At 49.1% G+C, this 12,110-nt stretch overlaps 1 long non-coding RNA gene across 1 annotated transcript; it reads left to right on the top strand.

The window, feature by feature from the left end:
- The first annotated feature begins 1,164 nt into the window (after positions 1–1,164).
- Positions 1,165–11,588, top strand: LOC105475008 (uncharacterized). Its single transcript, XR_011621606.1, has 4 exons — positions 1,165–1,276; positions 8,294–8,405; positions 8,704–9,331; positions 10,467–11,588. It is a non-coding gene; the product is annotated as an uncharacterized lncRNA (long non-coding RNA).
- Positions 11,589–12,110: the final 522 nt, after the last annotated feature.

The following is a 12,110-nucleotide window of genomic DNA, read 5'->3' as shown; positions in this document are numbered from 1 at the left end:
CGATTGGGCTCACCTGCACAAGGGTTGCCCCTGCGGCTGAGATGGGTAGGTGCTGAGCCTAGGTGGGGCCAAGGGCAACAGGTGAAATTCGATTTTTCTTTATCTTCAGTGCCACACTAATCTTATCTGCACTCTGGGGAATGGAGATTGTTGCAGAAACAAATATTTGCTTCCAGGGTGGTTCCGCAGCCCTCAGTCCCCCGCACACATCTGCCCCTCCCCTTGGGCCCAGCTCTGTAACAAAGACTCCATCTGCCTGGTCAGGGCCTCCTGGTGGCCAAGGGCCCTGAGGACTCCGAGGGCTCCGAGGGCTGATTGCCGACCCTGTACTTTGGCAGAGGCTGCAGACCCACCACGGCCACCTTCTATCACTGAGCCTCACCTCACTCTCAGGGGAGGATGGAGACCTTCAAGGCTGCAGGACCTTTGTTTTCTAGAGAGAAGACTACGCCCAGTACTGATTTGGGTCCAATCAGAAAGCCATTCTGAGTGCTCGCAGCAGGAAGAGATTTTCCGGAGCATTTTCTCACGTGCGTGTGGAAGAGCTAAGAACTCGAAGGGGGTGGGGTGATCACATAGAGACCAGCAAGTGCTAGAGTGGGGTGCAGAGATGTGCCTGGTGGGAGAAGGACTGTGAGGCTGTCCCACGGGAGCTCAGCCAGAGGAGGTGCCCCATGTTGGGACTGGCTGTGCCCTGAGTCAGTCAGTGGGAGGAGAATGCCCTTGGCACTCCTTCCTCCTGCCCTCTACCTCCTGACAGGGCTGCTTAGTGGCTGCACCCATCAGGAGAGGAGCGGGCACCTGTCAGAAGGGCAAATGGATGGTGGGGTGGGGGCAGGACGATGATAGTGACGACGCTAATGTCCACTGTCCTTCTGGCTCTTCCAGGCACCAGATGCTCGGCCATGCCCTCCACTCGGTATTATCCCAGCACTTACCACGTCGGCACAGTGGGGTCAGCATGACAGTGCTCTCATGGCAAAGATGGGGAGACCAACTTTCCCGTCACAGCAGGGACACAGTGGGCAGGGATTTGAACCTGGAATCGACGTCAGCGTCCACCGTCTTACCCACGGTGAAGTAGCTTTTGCTTGTCTAGCATGCACACGTATGACCATTCTGAGGCTGTCAGTGGATGAAGGTGTAGGGAGTCCACAGGGGAGCATGAAGCCGGCATGGAAGGACCATCGCCCTCTCAACAGTGCCCTGCTGCTGGTGCTTACCAGTGGAGGAACTGCTACCGAGCTCATTAGCCACCAGGATGTCCAGAAGCAAAGTGATTGAGGGTCCAGTCTTCCTACCACCATGAAGTTGCTAAGCACGCTGCAGAGGCCCCTGACCACCACCTACTGTGGCCAAGGTTGTGGAGATCCTGTCGGACCTGCTGTTGTGCCCCTGGTTTTGGAGAGATGCTGCTTCCTCGTGGACCACTAGCTGGATGCTCCTCCCTCCACCTCAAACACAGTGACATCCATAGTCTTCTAGTCGTGTTTGGTTTCTTACTGGCTGTGGGCTGGGGAAAGGGTCTCCATCTCAGTAACAGTATGTCCTGCAAGGACTCAGGGTTCTAGCTGACCTTCCCCTCAGGCGTCTCTGTCCAGCCCTGAGTGAGTCTCTTAGAAAATGAAGAGTTACTTTAACTTGACAACAGAGTTTGTTAAAGTTCTCGGAGTTAAATAAATGGTGTGACTAGCACATTTCCAGACATGTACACAGAGAACGGCAGTCACCAAGATGGCAAAACCATTTCCTTTGCTTCGTCCATACAAGGTTTGCTAATGCAGCTGGCTGCACCTGTTGGAAACGCAACAGCACAACACATGACCCTGTGCAGGAAAGGTGCAGGTGCTCCCCACTGCAGACAGATGCAGGAAACCCAACTCCCCACCCTCTTCCCTTGCTCTTTCCTGGTAGGAAGTTGGTCTGTGGGTCTGTTGCGCACAGTGAAACCCAACATGGCAGCATCTGGTGTCCTTCCATCAAGGGCATCCAACCTGCTGGAAACCCACCCTGGAGGTGGTCCTGGGAGGCTTTGGGGCAGGTGGTAGCAGGACGCAGTGCCCTCCCTGCTCTGCACGATGGGCTATCTCCCACCTGGTCCCTGACAGCACTGTCATCACTGACCGAAGCTTCCATGAGCTTGTAGGTGAATGGCCTCCGAGCTGGTCCCTCCACCCAATTCCTCCCGTGTTAACTAGGTCTTGAAACTTGTGACTCCTTTTTCTGTAATTAGTTCCTTTGCTTCTTAACCACCTCTGCTGGTTCACGTTGGGGGTGAACAGGTACAGGTGAGGAAAGGAAGACCCACTGAGATGGGTGGCCTCCCCCAAAGCGGGCACACCACTGTCACCCACTGCTTCCTTCCTACCTGGAGAAAGCCATGGGGTGCCTGCCTCCCCTCCCCAGGGGCACATATTGTGCCGGGGTGACAGTGTTTCTAGGGACAGGGGAGGACAGAGGTGCTTCTGGGATAATTTCTCGGTGTTGTGGGTTGAATCGTGTCCCCCTAAAACTGTGCTGACATCCCGATGCCAGTACCTATGAATGTGACTGTTTGGACATAGGGTCTTTCCAGATACGCTCACGTTAATATGAGGTCTTTTCACGGGCCGTTAACCCAATAGCTGTGTTTTCTAAGGAGGGAAAAGCACATGGACACACAGAGAGAAGGCCACGCAATGGCAATGCTACAGTATGCTGTTACACTACACTGCACTCTGTCAAGTGCTACACCAAGTACAGTAGGATACGACACAGCATAGGTAGCATAATATAGCATGGTAGGGTATAACATAGGATGGCGTGGTGTAATGTAGTATAGCATAGTATCGTACGGTGTAGTGTTGTATAGCACAGTGCAATAGAGCATAGCATAGTATAGCATAGGTCAATATGCTATAATATAGTATAGCATAGCATTATAGACAGAAATGGGAGCTATGCAGCTGCAAGCCTGGTGACTCCCAGGACCAACGGCAGTCACAGAAGCTGAGAGGGGTGAGGGACATTCCATCCAGAGCCTCCAAGGGAACAGGGCCCTGCCGACACCTTGATTTCAGGCCTCAGGACACTGGGATTGTGAAGGAGGACATTTCTGTTGTTTTAACCCGCATGTTTGCAGTCCTTCGCGATGGCAGCCTCAGGAGGCTGTCACACCCTACGTGCTTGTGCAGGCCGGAGGCTCCACGGAAACGTCAGCGGCAACATGCAAGGGCAGTGCAGCCAACTCCACAGCAGGTCTAGACAGGCACAGGGCCGGGGCAGCTGCTGTGGCCACCTGGGATTTTAAAAAATGGGGATCAAACCTTTCCAGATTGGTCAAACAGTATTGAAGAAAAAGAGGAAGGAAGAGAGAGGGGGTCAGTTATTCAGTCACCCAATAGGTACATGATGTTCAGTGGATTCCGACGTACACAGTTCAAAGGATCACAGGGCTCTACGGACAGAGCCTCAGCGTCTCGAAGTGGCTTCTCAGACTGCATCTGGTCACGATAACAGCTCTGGCCCATAGACCAGGGACATGTTAGAGTCCCTCTGTGATAGATAAAAGGCAGGCACAGAGGGAGGTGAGGCCGGCCTTAAATCATGTACATGTCCATTCCTGACTCCAGACCTTGTTCCTTCTTCTGTACTGGAGATAGGCTGTGAAAGAAGAGTGTAGTGTGGTGTGGTGTGGGGTAATGCAGTCACCGTAGAGCAGCATAGAGTAATGCAGTGCAATGTAGTACAGTGTTGTAGAGTGTAGTGTAGTGTCATGTAGTGTGCTGGAGTGTAGTGCAGTGAAGCGTACTATAGTGTGGTATAGTCGAATATAGCATAGCATAGCATAGCGTAGTATGCCATAATACAGTACAGTATAGTATAAGATAGCATTGTATAGTATAGTGTAGAATAGTGTAGTATCGTTTAAGGTAATATACTGTGGTATAGTATAATGTAGCATAGCGTAGCATAGTGTAGCATAATATAGTACAGTATAGTATAAGCATTGTATGGTATAGTGTAGCATAACATACTGTGGTATAGTATAATATAGCATGGTGTAGTATAGTGCAGCATAATATAGTGGGGCACAGTATAATATAGTGTAGCACAGCATAGTGCAGTATAGTGTAGAATAATATACTACAGTATGGTATAAGATAGTATAATACAGCATAGCACAGTATAGTGTAGAATAATACACTACAGTATGGTATAAGATAGTATAATACAGCATAGTGCAGCACAGTGTAGTATAGTGCAGCATAATATAGTGGGGCACAGTATAATATAGTGTAGCACAGCATAGTGCAGTATAGTGTAGAATAATATACTACAGTATGGTATAAGATAGTATAATAAAGCATAGTGCAGTATAGTGTAGAATAATATACTACAGTATGGTATAAGATAGTATAATACAGCATAGTGCAGCACAGTGTAGAATAATATACTACAGTATGGTATAAGATAGTATAATACAGCATAGTGCGTTACAGTGTAGAATAATATACTACAGTATGGTATAAGATAGTATAATACAGCATAGTGCAGCACAGTGTAGTATAGTGCAGCATAATATAGTGAGGCACAGTATAATATAGTGTAGCACAGCATAGTGCAGTATAGTGTAGAATAATATACTACAGTATAGTATAAGATAGTATAATGCAGCATAGTGCAGTATAGTGTAGAATAATATACTACAGTATGGTATAAGATAGTATAATACAGCATAGTGCAGCACAGTGTAGTATCGTGTAGCATAATATAATGTGGTAAAGTATAGCACAGCATAGTGTAGTATCATGTAGCATAATATAGTGTGGTATAATGTAATATAGTATAGCGTAGCACAGTATAGCATAATGTAGTACAGTATAGTGTAAGACAGCATTGTATAGTATAGTTTAGCATTGTGTAGCATAGTATAGCACAGTATAAAAAGTATAGTGTAGTATAGTGTAGCATAGTGTATTGTTGTGTAGCATATAGGCTCATATAGTATAATATAGCATAGTGTAGGATAGTGGGGTATAGTGTAATACAGCATGGTACAGTATAATGTAGCATAGGGTAGCATAGTGTGGTGTAGTGTAATATATTATGGTACAGTAGAGTATAATACAGCATTGTGTAGCATAGTGTGGTGTAGTGTAATATAATATAGTGTGGTATAGTATAATATAGCATAACATAGTGTAGTGTAGCATAACATAGTACAGTATGGTAAAATATAACATTGTATAGTATAGTGTAGCATAATACAGTGTGGTATAGTATAATATAATATAGCATAGCATAGTGTAGCATAATATAGTACAGTGCAGTATAAAATAGCACTGTATGGCATAGTGTATATAGGGTAGGATAGTGTATAGTGTAAATAGGGTAGTATAGTGTAGCATAATATAGTGCAGTATAGTATAATATAGTATAGTGTAGCATAGCATAGTGTATTGTTTTATAGCATAGTATAGTATGGGTAGCATAGTATGACACAGTATAGTGCAGCATAGTGTAGTATAGTGTAGCATAATATAGTGTAGTATAATATAGTGTCGTATAGTATAGCATAGTGAACCATATTGTAGTGTAGTGTAATATAGTATGGTATAGTATAATATGGCATAGTGTAGCATAGTGTAGTGTGTTGTAGCCTAATATAGTGTGGTAGAGTATAATACAGTATGGCGTGGTGTAGTTTAGTATAGTGTGGCATCGTATAGTATAGTGTTGTATAGCATAGTGTAGTGCAGCAGAGGACAGTGTAGTACACACAGTATAATGTCATATTGTATAGTATAGTATAACATAGTGTAGTACAGTACAGCATAATATAGTGTAGTCCAGTATGATATTACACAGTATAGCATGGCACAGCACCACAGAGTATAATATGGAATAGTGTAGTGCAATATAGTTTCTGTTTTGGGAGGTGAGTAGCGATTATGTTTCAGTGAAAGCCTGACTCAGGGAAGCGGCCAACGTGTCTTCTAATACAAACGATGACCTAGGTCTACATTACACTTACCCTTCAGAAAGGAACGAGATGGGGAACTTCTTGAAAGTCAGGCAATTTCTCCAGTGAACTAGGGCCACCCTGTTAATAGCCCTTAGTCACAGCGTTCTTGGCACACATAGATGCTGGCGTCTCAGCAGGAGTAATGGGCTGACTCTCAAAAGCACAACAAACGCCCTGCTGTGATTATGGGCGTGGCCTCTCCCAGACCTCAGCAGGTGCTTTACATGGCGTTGGTAGCACCTGCCTCCGGGGTGGGTTTGGAGCGGGTTGGGGTGAGACTTGCGACCGCCACCAGGATGGCCCTGGCTCTCTCTGGCAGCTCTCCTGTCCATCCGCAGAGGCTGGCCGCCATTCTCATCTAGGAGCTAGAGCCCATTTCTCCACCGCACTGAATGAGGCCATTGCCTCTCTTAGGATAATTTGGGTAGAAATAAATCCTGAATGCTTGGCTGACAGGCATTGAAGTTATCAAGATCACACTGCTCTTCTCTGGGATGGTCCCTCTCTTTCTTCCATTCCTTTTTACCTTCCCAGGCAGTTCCTCCTGCCCCCAGCACACTCCACCCGTGTCTCTACCTGCTGTTGGTCCCACTGCAAACACTTGCTGGAGCATTTAAACCAGCAAGGCAATGCTCTCCAGACAGTTGCTGACTGTCCTTGTTCCTTCCTATTCCCTGGAGGAAGCCCACGTGAAATGTTATGATAACCTACAGATGACCATTTCCGGGAGAGAAAGAGCCTACCTTGTTAAATAAGTGAACTAATTGGCAGAAATTCTATTATCTGCCATGTGAATTCTAACTTCTGGGGATAAGTATGCAGGAATTCCTAGTTGGGGAGCGGGTGAAAAGTGCAAAGTAGCGTTTGCATGTCAGAAAGGAGTGATGGAGCAGTAATGTGAAGCCACTGTGTGCTTAGGTACGTGCATGTGCATACGTGCGCATGTGTGTGTACATGTGCGTGCATGCCTGAGCGTGTGTGTGTGTGTGTGTGTGTTAGGATCCTGCCCTGAGCTAGCCTTGAGGAAGGTGAATTCTGGTTTCTGTGCACTCTGCACTCTAGCCATCGTGCCATCATTTTACCCCTTTATATTTCTACATCACCCTCTTTCTTCTCCTTATGGGAGCTTTCTATGTCTTGACTGATTTGATCAAATTGAATACTATGCAACATCAAACTCTGTTGTAAGTCTGATTTGTTATAAATGATTTTCAGTAGAATGATAGTCGGTGGCTTTAATGAATTTTAATGAGCTTGGCTGTATGAACAGAGGTAAACAGCATCTGTGTTTTGGGGGCCGTGTTGTCATGGAATTCTAACTCATAGAGGGAAAACCCAGTTTCCCAGAGCACAGTCCTTACAGCAAAGTCCTTACGGCCATTTATGGAATTGTCCAGGCTCTAGAAAGTCTCTCTTCTGCAAGGATCTGTCTGAGTGTCACGGAGCATCTGGAGTGTTCTGTCTGGACTGCTGGCTGGGAGCCCTCTCCTGGCGTTTGAACAAGGGGCAGCTGGGTCCTCGGTTTGCCGTGTAAAGAGAGGAGGACAGAGCCCAGAGGAGTTGAACCCTAGCAGAAAGGGGTGCTTGACCAGCAGGAGAGAAGACAACCGAACGCGTGAGTGTCCAGGCGGGGCCCAGCGCCCGTGCCTGGAGCCAAGGGGAGGAAGGAGAGGGGCGGCTTTGGAGCAGCTGTGCCCTGAGAGCAGGTGGGTGGGAGCTGAGGCGGGCAGCCAGCAGCTCCGCACAAGGGGCAAGACCCAGGGACAGAAAGCACGGAAAGCCAGTGACCGGGACCTGCTCTCTACTCCTGGGGGGCCAGAGCCCAGCCCAGGACTAGGAGGAGAGACAGGGCAGGACATGGCCACAGAGGCAGCTGTCCATGGTCTCCGGAGTGCGTGAGGGCTGTGCCTCTTCGGTGGCTGCTGCTCCTTCTGAAGACCGGCCTGCGGTCGGCAGCGAGGCCTCTGGGGAGAGCTCCTGATTTCACTTTCATGCTCTGCCGCCACTGAGAGGAGTTAGGAAAATACCATGGGCTGCGTGATTTAATCGCCCTGCTATTTGTTAATTAGTCTGTGTGAAGTGCCAATCCGCAGTGTGCGTGGGCGTGGGGGCAGGACTGCGGTTTGCTGGGAAGCAGCCGCTCTGAGCAGAGGCAGTTGGAGTTCACCTGCTCAGCTGCTTCTGTGCTCAGATGCTCCGATTGCCCGAGCTGCCCACGCTTCCCAGTCCCTTTGAGAAGTTTTCCGTCTGGAAACTGCCTTAAGGGTCTCTCACTTGTTCAAATAGGAACCACGATTCCCTTCACCCAAGCCATTCGGGAGACGTGCAGAACGGAGCCCACCTTCACAACCAGGGTTGACGCTGGGCCTCCGGACTCCCTGGACCTGTCCCTCTCCAGGTGGGGCTGCTTCCTCCGCTTCACTTGCCCAGGGCTCTGGGGTTTCCCCTTCCTCTCCCCCAGCAAGGGTTGTTTTCAGGAAAAGATGTGTATCAGTCATTTACATGCTAGTGTGAATGAGCTCCAGCCAACACTTCCTGTGAGTCACTCAGTATGTGTTAACCAAGGGCTGCTGTTCCCGATGCTGGGGACATGAAAACCTTGTTCCTGCCCTGTGAGTTCTACACTAGAGCCGGAAGTGGAAGGAAAAACTGAAGCCGATGTGGTCAGTGCAGTGCTAATCCCAGGGAAGCTTTAGGAGCACGGGCACTACTTACTGTGGACGAGGGCTGGTCAAGGAAGGTTTTCTGGAGGAGGTGACAGCTAGTCTCGGTCTAAAGGACAAGTGGGAAAAGAGAGGAGAACATGTGGATAACGCCAGGCAGAAGGGCTACACAGCCAAGTCACAGCCAAGGCGAAATGGAGGGAGAGTTCTAGAAGCTGCGTGTTTGGTGCTGCTGGGTAGTGTGAAAGGATAGGCTGGAGCTAGGTAGCTAAGCAGCTTGGCAAGTGGAGCTACTGAGGATTCGAATCAGGACCTCTGGATTCCTCTCCACCGTTTATGGGTTGAACCATGTGAAATAGACAATATTCGGCCATTTAGGGCCAAGACAAATGCCAGCTTTGTGGGGTGCAGCCGCACTTGGGGGTCTTTGCAGAGGGTGGATGAGCAGAGGGCATCCTCCGGAGCCTGCTGGGGGACCCGGATCTGAGGCCGCCAGGCCAGTGGTGTCCAGACTCTAGTGTAGGCTGAGAGAAAGGGGAGGTTCAAGAAACACAGAGGAAGTGAAGCGGCAGAACCAGGGGGATGGGGTGGTGAGGAGGAGAAGGAGCGCTGAGGCTGAGGTCCAGGTCTGCAGAGATGTAGACTGTGTGTGTCCCGCCAGGTAAGAGACAGGTTGGAGGGCAGGGGCTTAGAGCGGCTGTGATGAGCTCGCTTCAGATGAACTTGGAGAGTTTAGGCAACAGTGTCTAAACCTCCGTGTGGTGGGCGCTCCTGAAGCCTGACAGTGGTAGAATGAATCCACAGGGATGAAGCTGTAGTGGTGGGGTCTTTACAGATGTCATGGATGATTTGGGGAAGGAGGACCCTGCCAGTCTCTCTCACGTCGCATTTTGAGGCGGTCACGGTTCGGGCCCGCTGTGGTCTTGCTCTGGGCTCACAGGCGATTGTATGTCCTGCTGTCTCCAAGGTTAGAGACCAAGGAGGCCTTGGTGATTTGTAGGCCTCTGTTTAGGTGGAAGGGTGATGGCTGGGCCTTCTAGGGAGCCCAGCTCAGGGGAGTTGTCCCACACCCTCAGGGCAGCACAGCTTACTGGGAGCGGGGCGGGGGTCTAGGAGGCACGGCAGGCACTTGGGCCATCCAGGGCCCTCCACCGTGTGTTCCCATGGGCTCCCTGCTGGATGGTGACTTTTCCCAGGCCCTTCCTCCTTTTTGACACCCCCCTGGCTATGGCCTCTTCCCGTTTCACGCACACCCCCAGCTTTGCCGCTGACCTCGACTATTCTAACGCAGTGTTTGCTGATTGTGCTGTCTTCCACACCCCATCATGGGAGCTCTGCACGTCTCTCTCTAAGTGATGACTAACAAAGATAACAGTCATAACCACAGACAAAGGCCTAAGGCCGGCCATGTGCCTGCCAGACTCTCGTAGAATGGTTTATATGAATGAGCTCGTTAATCCCCTAACACAGCCAGTAAGTGACTGAGTTAGGATTTGAACCCGAGGAAGTGGCATGTCCCTGCTCACATGTAAGTAGAGTCAGGGTTGTGGCAGCCCTCCTTTCCCTTTCCAGGAGAGACATGGTTTCAGCAGGGACCCTGCAGTCAGCATCTCCTCCTTTCCTTTGGTCAGGAGGAGTGATCCTTGTTGGGGAGAGGACCCTGAGGCTGCTGCGGAGGGCTGTGGGATCCTCATCAGATCCACCCTTCAGGCAGCCATCTCCTGGGACCTGAGCTCACATCACAATAGTTAAAAACATGTTAAATACCTTCTGACTCCCCTTTTCTCTCAATATAGGTCTGTGGGTGCCTCGTCTGAGCTACATAGTTTCCAGGTTACCTGGGACCGTGGATAACTCTCAGCTCAGCAACTGTCAGTTGATTTCCAAGCTGCTGTTGGCTGGACTCAGGCTCAGCAGGGAGCACCTGGCAAGCCCTGTGCTGCGGGCTGGACTCAGGCCCATCTCGCTGATGACTCTTGTTTTGCTCTCCAGTATGTCCTCAGGAGGTCAGAGTCTGCTTGTTGTTTTTCATGACCACGGGAGGAGGGGCACCAACATGAGGGTCTAGCATCTCCCCAGTGCTGGCTTCCCAGGGCTGGGGCAACCCTGGGGGAGGGGTTGGGAAAGGGAACTCTGTCGCTTGTTGCCACTGCCTGGGTCAACTGCCTGGCAGGGCTGGCCACTCGTGCTCAGAAGGCTGAGGCCTTATCTACCTTCTCCTCTCACCCAGCGCTCGCGCAAGGACACACCTGAGTTGGCATCCTCTGTGTGCTCATGAGCTACTCGCATGATAAGTCTTTGTTGTACTGTGGGATGTCACTTGGTTCATGCTGAAGAGAAATTGTAAAGGACTCCTTTGCCTGCTCAGTCCCCGTGGCCTCTGTCATGTTCTGTCCCCGTCCCCTTTGGGAGCACAGCAGCAGTGGGCTGGCTGAGCTGTGCAGGTGAGGTTCAGGGATGAGGTGCAGCTGTGTGAAAAGTGAGCCTGCTGGACAGGGGGGCTTTCCTCAAGGCCTACACCTCGCTCTGATGGCGTTAGGGTTGAGGGGAAACTTCAATCAAAATGCACAGGACTTGGATGTCGAGATGATGTTGCTGCTGTCAGGACAAGTCACTCTCCACCAATGACTTCCTTTGATGTTCTGAGCTCAGCCTGGAGTCTGACCAGGGACTATAGCACTTGTTCTCCCAAGGGAAGGCTGGCGGCCAAACCTACCTGTGCACACCTGAACCTGCTCCTTGGCAGAGATGAAGGGCGTGATGTTTCACAGCCACTCAACACCCATGGACAATTTGGCTCCTTGTAAGGAGTTAGTCATGCCTTTGAACTGACTTGCTTGAAATATAATTGCTCCTATTTTGCTCCAAAGACTGGTGGCATGGTGGGTTAGAGTTATTTGTATTTATTGAAATTGTTGTAATTAGCAGTCTCAGGGCTCAGTCTAACTGCATAGTCCATGCTGGAAAACTAAAAAAAAAAAAAAAAAAAAAAAAAAAAAAAAAAATACAGTCCTTCATCTTCAGTTCTCCAACAGTTGCCAGTTACACACGGCTAATCTTTGCAGTGAAAGTTGTCTTTGGAGAATGTGCCTTCTGGGTCCCAGGTGGTCCTGGTCTTGGGCTGGGACCTAGGTGAGCTGCTTTGAAGTAAGCTGACAATACACAATTATTAAGGCTATTTTGACCTGCAAGTATAGTTTCTTAAAAAGGAACAATTAAATACCATGTGGCAGTTATTTAGACTTTACGTTGACTAAGGAAAGGAGAAAATGGAAGAAGAACTCCCTCCTGCTTAGATGCAGTAGCTTTTTTTAAAAAAAATAATCTTTTGGGGAATAAACTTAACCAAGGAGGTGAAGGACTTGTAAACAAAATGTTAAAGCTGCACTGAAGACTAGAAAATGTTGATGAAAACTGTTAAAGAAGACACAATTAAATGA

This window comes from Macaca nemestrina, chromosome 4 (genome assembly GCF_043159975.1).
Source record: "Macaca nemestrina isolate mMacNem1 chromosome 4, mMacNem.hap1, whole genome shotgun sequence".
In the NCBI taxonomy this organism is placed as follows: domain Eukaryota; kingdom Metazoa; phylum Chordata; class Mammalia; order Primates; family Cercopithecidae; genus Macaca; species Macaca nemestrina.
The sequence above is the reverse complement of the archived record's forward strand: the minus strand, read 5'-3'. Positions and strand labels throughout refer to the sequence as shown.